At 37.8% G+C, this 12,650-nt stretch overlaps 1 protein-coding gene across 2 annotated transcripts in view; it reads right to left on the reverse strand.

The window, feature by feature from the left end:
* lrrc8aa (leucine rich repeat containing 8 VRAC subunit Aa) overlaps window positions 1–12,650 on the reverse strand; it is a 62,014-nt gene that overhangs the window by 40,710 nt on the left and 8,654 nt on the right. For both annotated transcript variants that reach the window (XM_048559295.2, XM_048559294.2), the window contains exon 2: window positions 8,996–9,119. The gene's annotated coding sequence lies outside the window, so the exon portion shown is untranslated. The remainder of the gene's footprint in view (window positions 1–8,995; window positions 9,120–12,650) is intronic.

The raw sequence follows: 12,650 nt of genomic DNA on the forward strand, positions 1-12,650 counted from the left end.
CACACCTATACAGACTTAAGGAAACTGCCCTCAATATTTCTATGAAAGTTGAATCCTAAATGACTATTTTGTTAGGAAGTAAGATTAATAAGTGGAAGGATAATTTTTTTCAATGGTGCTGAAAGCATAACAAGCAAATTTCAAGGAAATAAACACTTCATTGCTCAAATAATATTGGTCCCATCACATACAAACATGCTATCTTAACTCAGGAGAAAACAGTTTCCAATTGGACTTCTGTATTATATGACAATAAACAAGTCACAAGACCAAACTTCACAAAATTGAAGTGGAGCAGAAAGAGGTCATTTGGCCCATCACGTCTGTGTCAGCTCTCCAAACGAGTAATATGACCAGTGCCATTTTTGTGCATTCCCCAAAACCCTGCATATTGCTTCCATACAAATAATCATGCAACGTACTTCTGAATGTCTCACTCCACCACATTTTCAGGCAAGGTATTCCAGGCCCAAACCATTCACTGAAAATTTTTTTTCTCAAATCACACTTACGTCTTTTGCAAATTACTTTAAATGTGTGTCCCCTCATCCTCTATCCTTTTATCATAAGGTGAAAATAAATGGTAACAGTAGGCGGCCATTAGGCCCCTTAAGCCTGCTCTGCCATTCAACAGAACCCTACATATTGCAGTGAGATCACCTCTCATTCTTCTGTATTCCAACGAGTTGAGTTGGAACCTGCCTAATCTTTGCTTATAAGGCATTTTTTCCATATCAGGAATCACCCAAGTGAATGTTCTCTGAACTGCCTCCAATTAGAAAACATATTTTCCTAAGTTAAGAGGTCCAAAACTACTCTCAGTACTTCAGGTGTTGTCTCATCTCACCAGCACCTTGTAGAACTGCATTCAGACTTACTCGTTCTTACATTCCAACCTTCTTGAAATAGGGGCCAACGTTCTATTAACATTCCTGATTATTTGCTGCACATGTGCTTTTGCTTCTAATGTTCATGCACAAGTACACCTAACTCAGACATCCTACTCTGACCTCGTCACATTTGCCGGCATTTGGCCCATTTCTCTCCAAACCTGTGCTATTCATATACCATTCAGATACCTTCTAAATGTTGTAACTGTACCTACCTCCAACACTTCCTCTGCTAGTTCATTCCCTGTACACACCACCATTTATGTGAAAAAGTTACTCCCTCAGGTCCTTTTTAAATCTTTCCACTCTCACCTTACTGCTATGCCCTCTAGTTTTGGACTCGCCCACTCTAGGAAAAAGACCTTTGCTATTCACCCTATCCACGTCCCTCATGATTTCATAAATCTCTGTAAGCTCGCCCCGAACCTCCGACAGTCCAGGAAAATGGCCCCAGCCTATTCCACCTCTCCCTATAATTCAAACCTTCCAGTCCTGACGACATCCTTCTAAATCTTTGCTGCACCCTTTTAAGTTAACAACATCCCTCCTATGGAAGGGTGACCAGAATTGAACAGTATTCCAAAAAATGTGTCCTCACCAATGCTGTGTACAGCTGCAACATGGCTTTCCAACTTCTATACTCAATGTTCTGATCAATAAAGGCAAACATGCCAGATGCCTTCTTCACCACCAGGTCTAACCACCTTTCAATAACCTATGCACCAGCACTCCTTGGTCTTTGTCCAGCAACACTCCCTAGGACCCTGCTATTAACTCTTCAAGTCCTGTCCTGATTTGCCTTACCAAAATGCAACGCCTCATTTGTCTAAACTGAACTCCACCTGCCACTCCCCAGCCCAGTCCCAGCTTATCAAAATCCTTTGCACTCTAAGAAAATCTTCACTGTTCGCTATGCCACATATTTTGGTGTCATCTGCAAACTTACCAACCATACCTCCTATTTTCACATCTAAAATCATTTACATAAATGACAAATAGCACTGAACCTAGCACCAGTCCTTTCAGCATACTGCTAGTCACAGGCCTCCAGTCCAAAAAGCAACGCTCTACCACCACCCTCTGTCTCCTAACTTCAAACCATTTTGTACCAATTGGCTAACTCCACCTGCATCCCATGTGATCTAACTTCACTAACCACCCTTTTGTGTTGCAGCTTTTGGCAGTTCTTCGCCACCTAAATGTTACTCTGTTCTTTTGTTCTCCCTTCAAAAGTAAAGGCTTTGCATTTTCCCACATTATACTCCTTTACCAACTTTTCTGCCAACTTACTTAACCCATTACTGTGCCACTATAAACTAACTGCATTCCTAAAAGGGAACAGTTTCCTCCAAATACCCTGTTTACATCCTTCATAAATTTTAAATCAGCCATCAAATCCCCCTCAATCTTTTTCTCTCTAACGAAAAGAGTCCTAACCTCCAGTCTATCTTCATAAATGAAGTTAACTCACCTCTGAAATTATCCTTGTTACCCTTTCTGCACCCTATCTAATGCACTGATATCATACTTGAAGTATTGCACCCAAAACTGTACTGCCCCAACACTACTCCAGCTTTGAGGACTTGGAAATATAAATAAAAATAATATGGAAACGGTCTTAGATGAGTTAATATTTCATTGATAAGTTAGTTTTAAAGATTTGTCTAGAAATTACTTAAGATTATATTCTAAGTATAATACCATTGCTCAATTACTTTTTGTTTCAGGGAAGATCGAAGAAACTTCATGTTCCTAAAGTAATGGAACAATAGGTGTCATAAAATAAAAGACCATACAAGAGCATTGAATGGAGTAGGATGATGGGTTGAACGGTTTTTATGCCTTTTGGATTTTCTTGTTAAATGATCTGCAAGTGTAGTAATCTTAAAACCACAACTGTAAAACAAATGGTTGAGTAGGGTCAGCTTTGCACAATCTTATAAGCATTACAGATCTGGCAAGCACAAAGGAAACTAGATGTATCACATCAGCTGACTTGTGAACGATTCACTGAATTAGACAATCACCTGATGCAAGATTTCTAAAGATTACAAAACATGACTGAGGATTTTTAAAATATTTGATCAAGGGGTGTGGGTGCTGCTGGAACCCAGATCCCTAATTACCCTCGAGAAGGTTGTAGCGAGCTGCCTTCTTGAAGAACTGTTTTCAATTAAACATTTATGATATTGTCAGAAAAAGAAAATGTCTCAAGCACATAAGTGTGTTTCTTCAAGCAGAGCTCTGACACTTTTCTGTAGGCTTTCATGTTTGGTCAATATAATCAACTGCAAAACCACAATCACAACCAGTTGTATCTATTCAGCACCTTTTACAAAGTAGAAAGTTCCAATAGTATTTTAGACAGTGATCAGGGAAAGAGACAAAAGCTAAGTCAAAGGTTAATATAGATACAAAGATCAAATGATTGACGAAAAATGTACATTTTAAAAGGTCTTAAAGGAGGATCTGAGATAACAAGGTGTAGAGCTGGATGAACACAATAGGCCAAGCAGCATCAGAGGACCGGGAAAGCTGACGTTTCGGGCCTAGACCCTTCTTCTGAAGAGTCTTTCTGAAGAAGGGTCTAGGCCCAAAACGTCAGCTTTCCCGCTCCTCCGATGCTGCTTGGCCTGCTGTGTTCATCCAGCTCTTCACCTTGTTATCTCAGATTCTGCAGTTCCTACATTCTCTTAAAGGAGGATATTGATTTCATCATTGAGGTGCAGTTACATCCACAGTGCTATTAGGGAGAGAGTTCTAGGATTTTGACTCAGTGACTTTGAAGGAGCCATAGCATAGTTTTCAATGACAGGACAGTCAGAGTCATGCAGCACAGAAACACTGTTCAATCCAACCAGTCCACACCAAGCATAATCCCAAGCTAAACTCATCCTATCTGCCTTCTCCTGGCCCATATCCCTTCAAACCCTTCCTACTTATGTACTTATCCAAGTATCTTATAAATGTTGCAATTGTACCCATATCCAACACTTCCTCAGGAAGTTCATTCCACACACCAACCACCCTATGTGTAAAAAGATTTGTCCCTCAAGTCTTTTTAAAAATCTCTCTCCTCTCACCTTGAAAATGTGTCCCCTAGTTTTGAAATTCCCCCATCCTAGGGAAAAGAAACCTACAATTAACCCTTTCTATACCCCTCATAATTTTATAAACTTCTATAAATTCACCTCTCAACCTCCTAAGCTCCAGTGAAAAAAGTCCATGCCTATCCAGCTTTTCTTTATAACACAAACTTTCTATACCCAGCAACATACTGGTAAATCTCTTCTGAATCCTCTCCAGTTTAATAATAACCTTCCTATAACTGGGCAGCCAGAATTAGACATAGTACTCCAGAACAGACCTCACCCATGTCCTGTACAACCTCAATATGACTTCACAACTCTGAAACTCAAAGGAATAAGCAATGAAGGCAAGCATGCTAAATGCCTTTTTAACTACCCTGTCTTTATGTGACACAAACTTCAAAGAATTATGTATCCGAACCGCTAGGTCCATCTGTTCTACAACATTACCGAAGGCCCTACCGTTAATTGTATAAGCCCTACTCTGGTTGTTGTGCCAAAATGAAGTATCCCACATTTATCCAGGCTGAATTCCATCTGCCATTTTTCAGTCCATTGAACCGATTGATCAAGATCCCTTTGTAATCTTAGGAAACCTTCTTCACTGTCTGCTCTGCTACCAATTTTGGCGTCATCTACAAACTTACTAACCATGCCTTCTATATTCTCATCTAAGCCATTTGTAAAAATGGCAAACAAAAGAGGACTCCGAAGTGATCCCTGTGGAATGCCGTTGGTCACAGGTCTCTAGCCTGAAAAACAACATTCCTCCACACACTGTCTCCTGCTGTTAAGCCAATTATGAATCCAATTGGCAAACTCCCCCGAATCCCATATGACCTAAATTTACAAGTTAGTCTGCCACACAGAACCCTGTCAAAGGCTCTACCAAAGTCCAAGTAAAAATGTCTACTGCTCTGCCATCATCAATCTTTTTGGTGACTTCGTCAAAAAATTGAATCAAGTTTGTGAGGCATGACTTTCCTCACACAAAGCCATGCTCAGTCCAAGTTGAAGTGGGTGGTATTTCCATGTATTTACTGCCATTGTCTTAAAAAGTGAAGTTGGGGATTGGGGAGGTGCTTTCAAAGGAGCCAATGTAAAATGCTCCAGTGCATCTTGTAAATGGTACATAATGCCCATCACGATGTACCAGAGGAGGAGGGAGTGAGTGTTGAAGATGATGAACAGGGGTGTGCAAAACAAGTGGACAGCTTTGTCCTGGATAGTGTCAAGCTTCTTCTGTTGTTGGAGCTGAATACAGCCAGGCAAGTTGAGGATATTTCATTACAAGCTTGCATTGTGTCTTGCAGATGGCAGACAGGCTGTATCAAGGCAAAAGGTGAGTTACTCACTAGATGATTCCCAGCCTGTGATCTGCTCTTGTAACCACCTTTCCTAAGCCATATCAGGTGATCGGAGTTTCAAATTTGGTGCGTTTTACTACTACATGTAATCTCTGTCATAGTAAAGCATGATATAGTTGCAAGCTGCAAGTTTTTTGGAGCTGCTTTGTTTCACAAGTGTAATTACTGCATTAGAAAAATCTGTCACCTTCTATATGCTTTTGAAAGCTATTATTTAGAAAGAATGGATGACAGAGGATCAGAAAAGACCATTTGGTCCATATGATTCGTCTTAGACTTTACTATAAAAATCCAAATAATTTTCTCACTGCTCATTTCCAAAAACCACAGCTTGAAGTTATGTCTGATTTTTCTATACATCTTTCCCTCTGCTCCTTGTTATCACAGTTGACTCGTGAAATCAAGGTAAAGCTTTTGAGCTCCTAAGATGCTGCTTGGCCTGCTGTGTTCATCCAGATCCACACTTTGTTATCTCATAATAGTTTATTTGAGCTCGTGTTAATCATATCAATTTTCAGTCTTATCCTCTACTTTAACCAAAATTACTGTCTGCAGTTTCTTCTCATAGCTTAAATGTCCTATTTCCAGGTGTCAAACAGATGGTTTATTGTTTACTTTTCCCTTCAAATGCTTCGCTTCCTTTTCTTCCTGCAAAATGATAACCAAAACTCCAAACTGTATTCTAGATGGAGCTAAACCTCACTTTGCTAAGTGCAAAATACTTGTTTCATGCCACCTGTCTATTTTAGAATTCTTTCGACAGTTGCATTTGAAGTATACAAATCATACATTACAGATTGCACTAAAACTAGCAGATGGCTGATCCTTATATTACAAACAGAGATCATCAGCTGCACAAAAGTGCATGAAGTAACATTGACTAGTCAAAAATATATTTCATTCACATGGTAGGAGATCGATTTCTCTTAACACTGGTTCTGAATAAATAGATGACATTACCTCACATAAATTTAGTGCAGGACATGTCTGCAGGAATTGGATGTTTTGACAGCTTGGATTCAAGCAAATGTGTAATCTTGACTGACTCAATATCCTCGTCAGTCAGTCTGTGCCAAGATGAATTTTTTTAACCTAATAAAATATTAAGCATTTATGGAATTACTAGAAAAAAAATCTGTCCTGTGCACATCACAGTGTTATCTCCTACAGGGTCCATACATTCTACTGTAGGTGCTCTTCTTTGGTCAATATTACAACAATAACTTTTATCTATATGGCACTTTTAACAATGAAGAAAATTCCAAAAGGTACTTCAATCAGACAGTTAAAAGGAAAGAAATGAAGGCTGAGTTAAAGGAGAATATACAAATGATGATCAAACGTTTGAACAAAGATATGGATTTTAGACAAGGTCTTTAAAAAAAGTGCATTGAGTTAGAAAGATTTATCTAGCAAATTCCAGAGCATGGAGCATAATTGACTAAAGGCACAACTTCAAATCATTGGGCTGAGGAAGCAAGGTTGCAGAGTCAAAGGAATATAAAGGCATTGGATGTGTTTCCAGTGCTGGCGAAATTTATACCTTCAGAATTTTCATTGTTGTCAAGTGAAATAAATAGTGCAATGATTCTGACCGACCTCTGAAATGGTCACTTCATAAGTAATTATCAATGGGTTAACACAACATGATCTTTAGAATTAGAAGTAGATTTTATTGTCACATGTGGACTACCCATTCAGAGTGAAATGATTACTATGTAAAGAATATTAAATATTGAAGTGAATAATCTGACATTCACTGATGATCAAGCTTAACATTTAGTTTAAAAATACATGGAAGTATAGTGACAACCAATCAGATCAATGTGCAGAAGGTACAGTACTAATTTAAAGAGTGTCTTATAATAGGGATGATGACCTACTATCTTTTTATATGTAAATATTATATGCACATGTCTGGACACACAACCAGGTCTATAATTTATTTATAAAGGTAACATTGACAATACCCAAGCGGCAAATTTGCATTGTAATTTTCCAACTTGACAATACTTCTTCAACAAATTAGGAGTGCATCGAATTGTAAAGACCACTATGGTTCAATTGTCAGTTCAAATATAAAATGACACAACAGCTAGTTTATTTGCACTGTCTTCAGTTCTACACTCTATTACACCTTACCAAATATGGCAAAGTCAAATTTTACTTAAATTTGAAATTTATTGTGGTGAAGGTCGATGCTGTACATTATAATTGAAGTGAGACAGAAACAACAATTAATAACGTGAACACGTTTACATTTCTAATTGATCTCATTAAGAAAATATAATGATACCAGTAACGTGATGGATAGAAACAGCAAAAAAAATTGAAATCTCAAAATCCTAAATGAAACACAGTTTAATGTACATGTCGAAAAGAACTCCAAACAGATCAAAGCACATTCTTCTGTGAAGTCTTTCAGTTTGCCCCCTCACCAATTTCAGCCTTGTTCAGTACTATGAGGTAATTTATGCAACTAAAACCGGAGGGGGAATCTGTTACTACAGCAAAAGAACACAAATTCTGGAAATTTGAAATAGAAACAAAAACATACTGGAAATACTCAGTAACTAGGCAGCATGTGTGTTAAAAAAATGAATTTAATATTTCAGGCCAGCGACATTTCATTGGTTCTGATTTCCAACAGCTTTTCTTTCACAGGAAGTGTAACTGTCTCAGGTTTGGCTGTTGACTTCACTTTGGCCTCGTCCTCAAAAACTAAGGGAGTAACAGACCAACAGACTAGCTGTCCAACCTTTTTCTTTACATTGCAGGGAAGTCACATACCAGGCCATCCAAATCCAATATTTTTAATTGAATGGACTACATAAATCCATACCATTCAGGGACATTAAATCACTTTAGCTTTAAAGATACAACACATTAAAAAAACTAGCAACAAATCTCAGCATAACTTTTTCAGATAAGTGTAATATCTGAACCGACAACATAGTTACTTGTACTTGCATCTAAATATAGCTCATTTGCTTTATTAAGCAGTCTGTCAAGTATTCTAGCTAGCAGACACTACTTTGAAAATGAAGATCCAATATGAAGTTTGATTTGTTGGTGCGGCTGAAGATGGAGATTAGTTCTTTGCAGGATGCTGACTGATCCTACAAATCAACCCTGCCTGTATGTTTTGTTCCATAACTTATTATCTTTTCTCATGCTCCCTCAGCCTATATCACTTGCAATGACTCAAGTCACACTTTTAATGTTTGTTGATCAAGTGTTCTGTGTTTAGACAAAATAGCACACAAACACAGAGTACAGGAATAGGATTCAGCTGAATTCATAAACCATTCAAGTTGTATTTTTATGGCTCAAAATCCTAAATGAAACACAGTTTAATGCTTGATGCATTGTTCTTGACTCGTGCAAAAGTAGTTTTAAAGTCTTACGTCAATCTACATGTTAAGGAAAACTATATAAATACTTGTTGTGCTTAACAGGGGATTTTTCTCTGTGCAAAAATTGAATTTCTCAGAATTTCTTTGTGAGCAGAAATTATTTCTAAATTCTGACGTTGATCCTTAGATAGTTTTAGTTCAGCAATACACAAAAATGGCTGCATGCTTTCTAAAAGTTTTAATCTTTTCTCCCATTCTGTTCAGTGAATGATTTACACTTCCATCTCACTTACCGTGTTGCTGGCTGTTATCTATACTCTGATGCTCTGTGTACCAGGCAGACAGCCCTCGGTGCTCGATCCCCACCAACTGTGGGCACGTTGTACTCTCTCAGTGCCATAGGAGCAATTGCCAGTACTGAAATTTTACAGACAGAATTAATTAGAAAGCTGAATTACTTGACAATGTAGAATGTAAAGCAATTGGTCAAAGACTTTCAGTTGACCGCCATAGAAATTTGTACTTTATTCCAATACTCACTTGAAGCAACTCTCCCCACTCTGGCATTTTATTCCTGATTCATGTTCATTAAAGCTCTCTATTAGATTCTTCAATAACATAATTTTAAATAGTGATAACTGTGAACTGCTATGATAGATTAGCATCAGTTGAAATTCATCCACATTGTATACAGAGTTGGTGTGACACCATATAAACAGAACACAGGAGCAACACTGAGTCCCGTCTCAATTAGGTACTTCACAACAAGATGTCTATCACCTGGCCATCTCAAAATTTATATCTAGAGGATTATTTCTACTTGAGAAATGCAAACCTGTAAGTGGCAATGTAAGGACCATACTGATTAACGGCTTCCACTTGTAGACAATACTGAAACCGAGGAAGGATCTAAAGGATCGTACCATATTCGAAATTTTAACTCCGATTCGCTCACCATAGATGCTGTCAGACTTGCTGAGTACCATGCTTTCATTAGTGAAGTTTCCACATTGAAATTCATTAAGATTTTTCTACTGATATTTTGATCTCCCCCAACTTTATTTACAATATAGAAGTAATTCATAAATTCTAATGCACATGAGACTGTTCTAAAATATCCTGAATTGTACCAAAATATTGGTTTCAGTGATGCAAACTACTGTCCAGCTCATAAGTCATTAAATGCGAAGATAAGCTTTACCCCTTGGATTAACTGCTAAATTACAATAGTCATTTCCATAAATTTCGCCATTATATGAACTTCTGTCCCGAAAACTGATCTTGACAAAAGACAAGAATGAAAAATGGCCCATTCAGTTCTTCAGAGTCACTGTCTATTGTATAGGTTCATTGAAAGTCATAAAATTAAATGGAGCAGGTAAATTATGGAAATTAAGTGATTGGAAAGAAAAAATACTCACATTCCATCGAAAATAAAACTATAATATTCAGCAAACATACAGGCAAAAAAGTATCTGAAATAATCAATAGCCTGCCTCCTCATAATAAACTTCTCATTCTGTTGATAAGCAGAACATGCACTGCACCTGTAGACATCAGCTCTGAAACAGAATTCAGCTTAACCCCGTCAGTTTTTTAAACTTTCTCCCCAGAAACTAAAATGGCAAACATCTCAGAGAAACTCACAATTCCACGTTATTTCAAAGGTACAGACTTAATGACTCTGACCCTAGGAGCATTCTGATTTTATAGCTCAGACAATCTCTAAACTAGTGCTTCCCAAAAAGTTTCCTTTGCCCACAGTGAATCCCACTTAGGCTTGCAAAGAGTTGAGAACCCTAAGTGAGACTAGTGAAGACAGAATGGGCTAAAGTGGAGGGGAGGGGTCATATATAAATGAAGTCACGATTATGAGTTGCTTAGATCTCTGTGGTAGTCATTGCTGCTGGGGAGTTCACATTTTGGGAAATCGTTCTCTGGTCTGCTGGTTTGCTCGCAGCAACAGTGCTGAACTTGGCCACCGAAGATAAGATATTAGGAGGAGAAAAATCCAACCATTACTAGGTACACTGACTGTTACTATGACAGCAACAGGTGTGGACAAGATCTGCTTGAATGAACAATCACTGTCAAGATTTACATGTAAGTGTCATCTATGTGGACAAACTGCCATAAAACAACGAGATAACAAGGTGTAGAGGTGGATGAACACAGCACGCCAAGCAGCATCAGAGGAGCAGGGAGGCTGACGTTTCGGGCCTACACACTTCTTCAGAAAATGAAGGAGGGTCTAGGCCCAAAACGTCAGCCTCCGTGCTCCTCTGACGCTGCTTGGCCTGCTGTGTTCATCCAGTTCTACACTTTGTTATCTCAGATTCTGCAGCATCTGCAGTTTCTACTATCTCTGCCATAAAACAATTCCTGATTGGGGAATTGTGCTCCAGTTGCACAAATCAACACTTTCAAGAGTGGTGCTTTGGAAAGAAATTGTAAAGTAAAGCAATAATGTACGCAAGTAAGAAAACCAGCAGGATTCATCAACATACTTAGGACTACATTCTCACGAAACAACTGTTGCCTAAACTTTGAGATTGGGTACTTGGGATGAACTCGATATCAAAAACAAAAGACTCAGACTTTCTACACTAATTTTGTTAGAAAACTTAAAATTACATACTGTGTTTCATGCCTGTTTCAGGTATCCAGTTGATTTAAAAAACCTCAGATAGCCAGAAATGGAAGAGATTCCAACAAACAGCACTTTTATGCTAATGCATCAATATCAGTAAGATTTATAATCTGCACCATTCTGTTTACAGACTTTTTGCGCAGTGTCAGTGTTGGGTTTATAATCAGAGTCTAGACTTTCAATCAAGGAAACACTGACCTTTGACAATTTCAAGTTCAACGTACGAAACAGAAATGGGGATAAATTAGGTATTAAGATTGACTAACAATGGAGTCAATGATTAGACTTTAAAGAGAATATTAAATCAATATAGATTTCAAACTGAACAATCTTAACCACAAAGATTAAATTCTGCGATGGATATACTTATAATTGTTTGGTCAATAGGTGCATTCCTCCAGTTTTTCATATCAGTTGAAAATTACATTAGGACACAAAAGGAGAAAGAGAGAACTTTAGTGGCTCCTATAAATTTGAAATAGGCAGACTAATGTAACATATTTGGGAGTAGGTAGTTTGTGGTTGCATTTTTACACTATTACAATTCTCAACCTCTTTTCTGCCATTCCCACTATTGACCCTGGAGGAAAACAAAAAGTACCTTTTCCAAGTTGCACAGTATAATTGAAGGTGCATGTTTATTCCTCATTCTTTCTATACGGTTCATAGATTTAATCACTAAATCTGTGAAATGGCAGTTATTTGGCAGTTTTTAAATGCCTGGCAAGTTCATAGAATTTCACATCAGCAGTAGTACAAACAGAATTACAAATTTAGAAAGAAAGAGAAATAATCATAAGTCAAAAGATTCACATCTATTAATAAGTAGCACTTGTGTTAAAGCATCTCGCATCTCCATTTTAAGCCTGCAAAATGGGTAAATAAACTAATGAGTTGTTCACAAGCCTCCATTATTTTTAAATTGCCTTCTGGGCAAATCATCACTCAGAGGTGCTCCTTTAAAAGATGTGGAAAAGGCTCCATTATAAAGGATATAACAAAAACCGAGGACGAATCACAATGGGAATCACAATGTCAACCAAGTTACATCACATTCCTGTTGCTTTGGTATTATCCAACACCACATGCTGTGTTGGAAAACACTGCTGAAAAGAAAACTGGTGCTTTTGGCTCAATGGTGCACTTATCACCACTGCTCATCACACAGTGAATTATATTTGTATGAAACCATTGTTAAAAAGGACATGCTCACAAGGAGGCTGTCATAGGTCTATTCTGGTAATAAAGTAACAACTGTATGAAGAGCCAAAAACGGATAGACCTCCTTAACTATATTG

This window comes from Stegostoma tigrinum, chromosome 29 (assembly GCF_030684315.1).
Source record: "Stegostoma tigrinum isolate sSteTig4 chromosome 29, sSteTig4.hap1, whole genome shotgun sequence".
Lineage (NCBI taxonomy): Eukaryota > Metazoa > Chordata > Chondrichthyes > Orectolobiformes > Stegostomatidae > Stegostoma > Stegostoma tigrinum.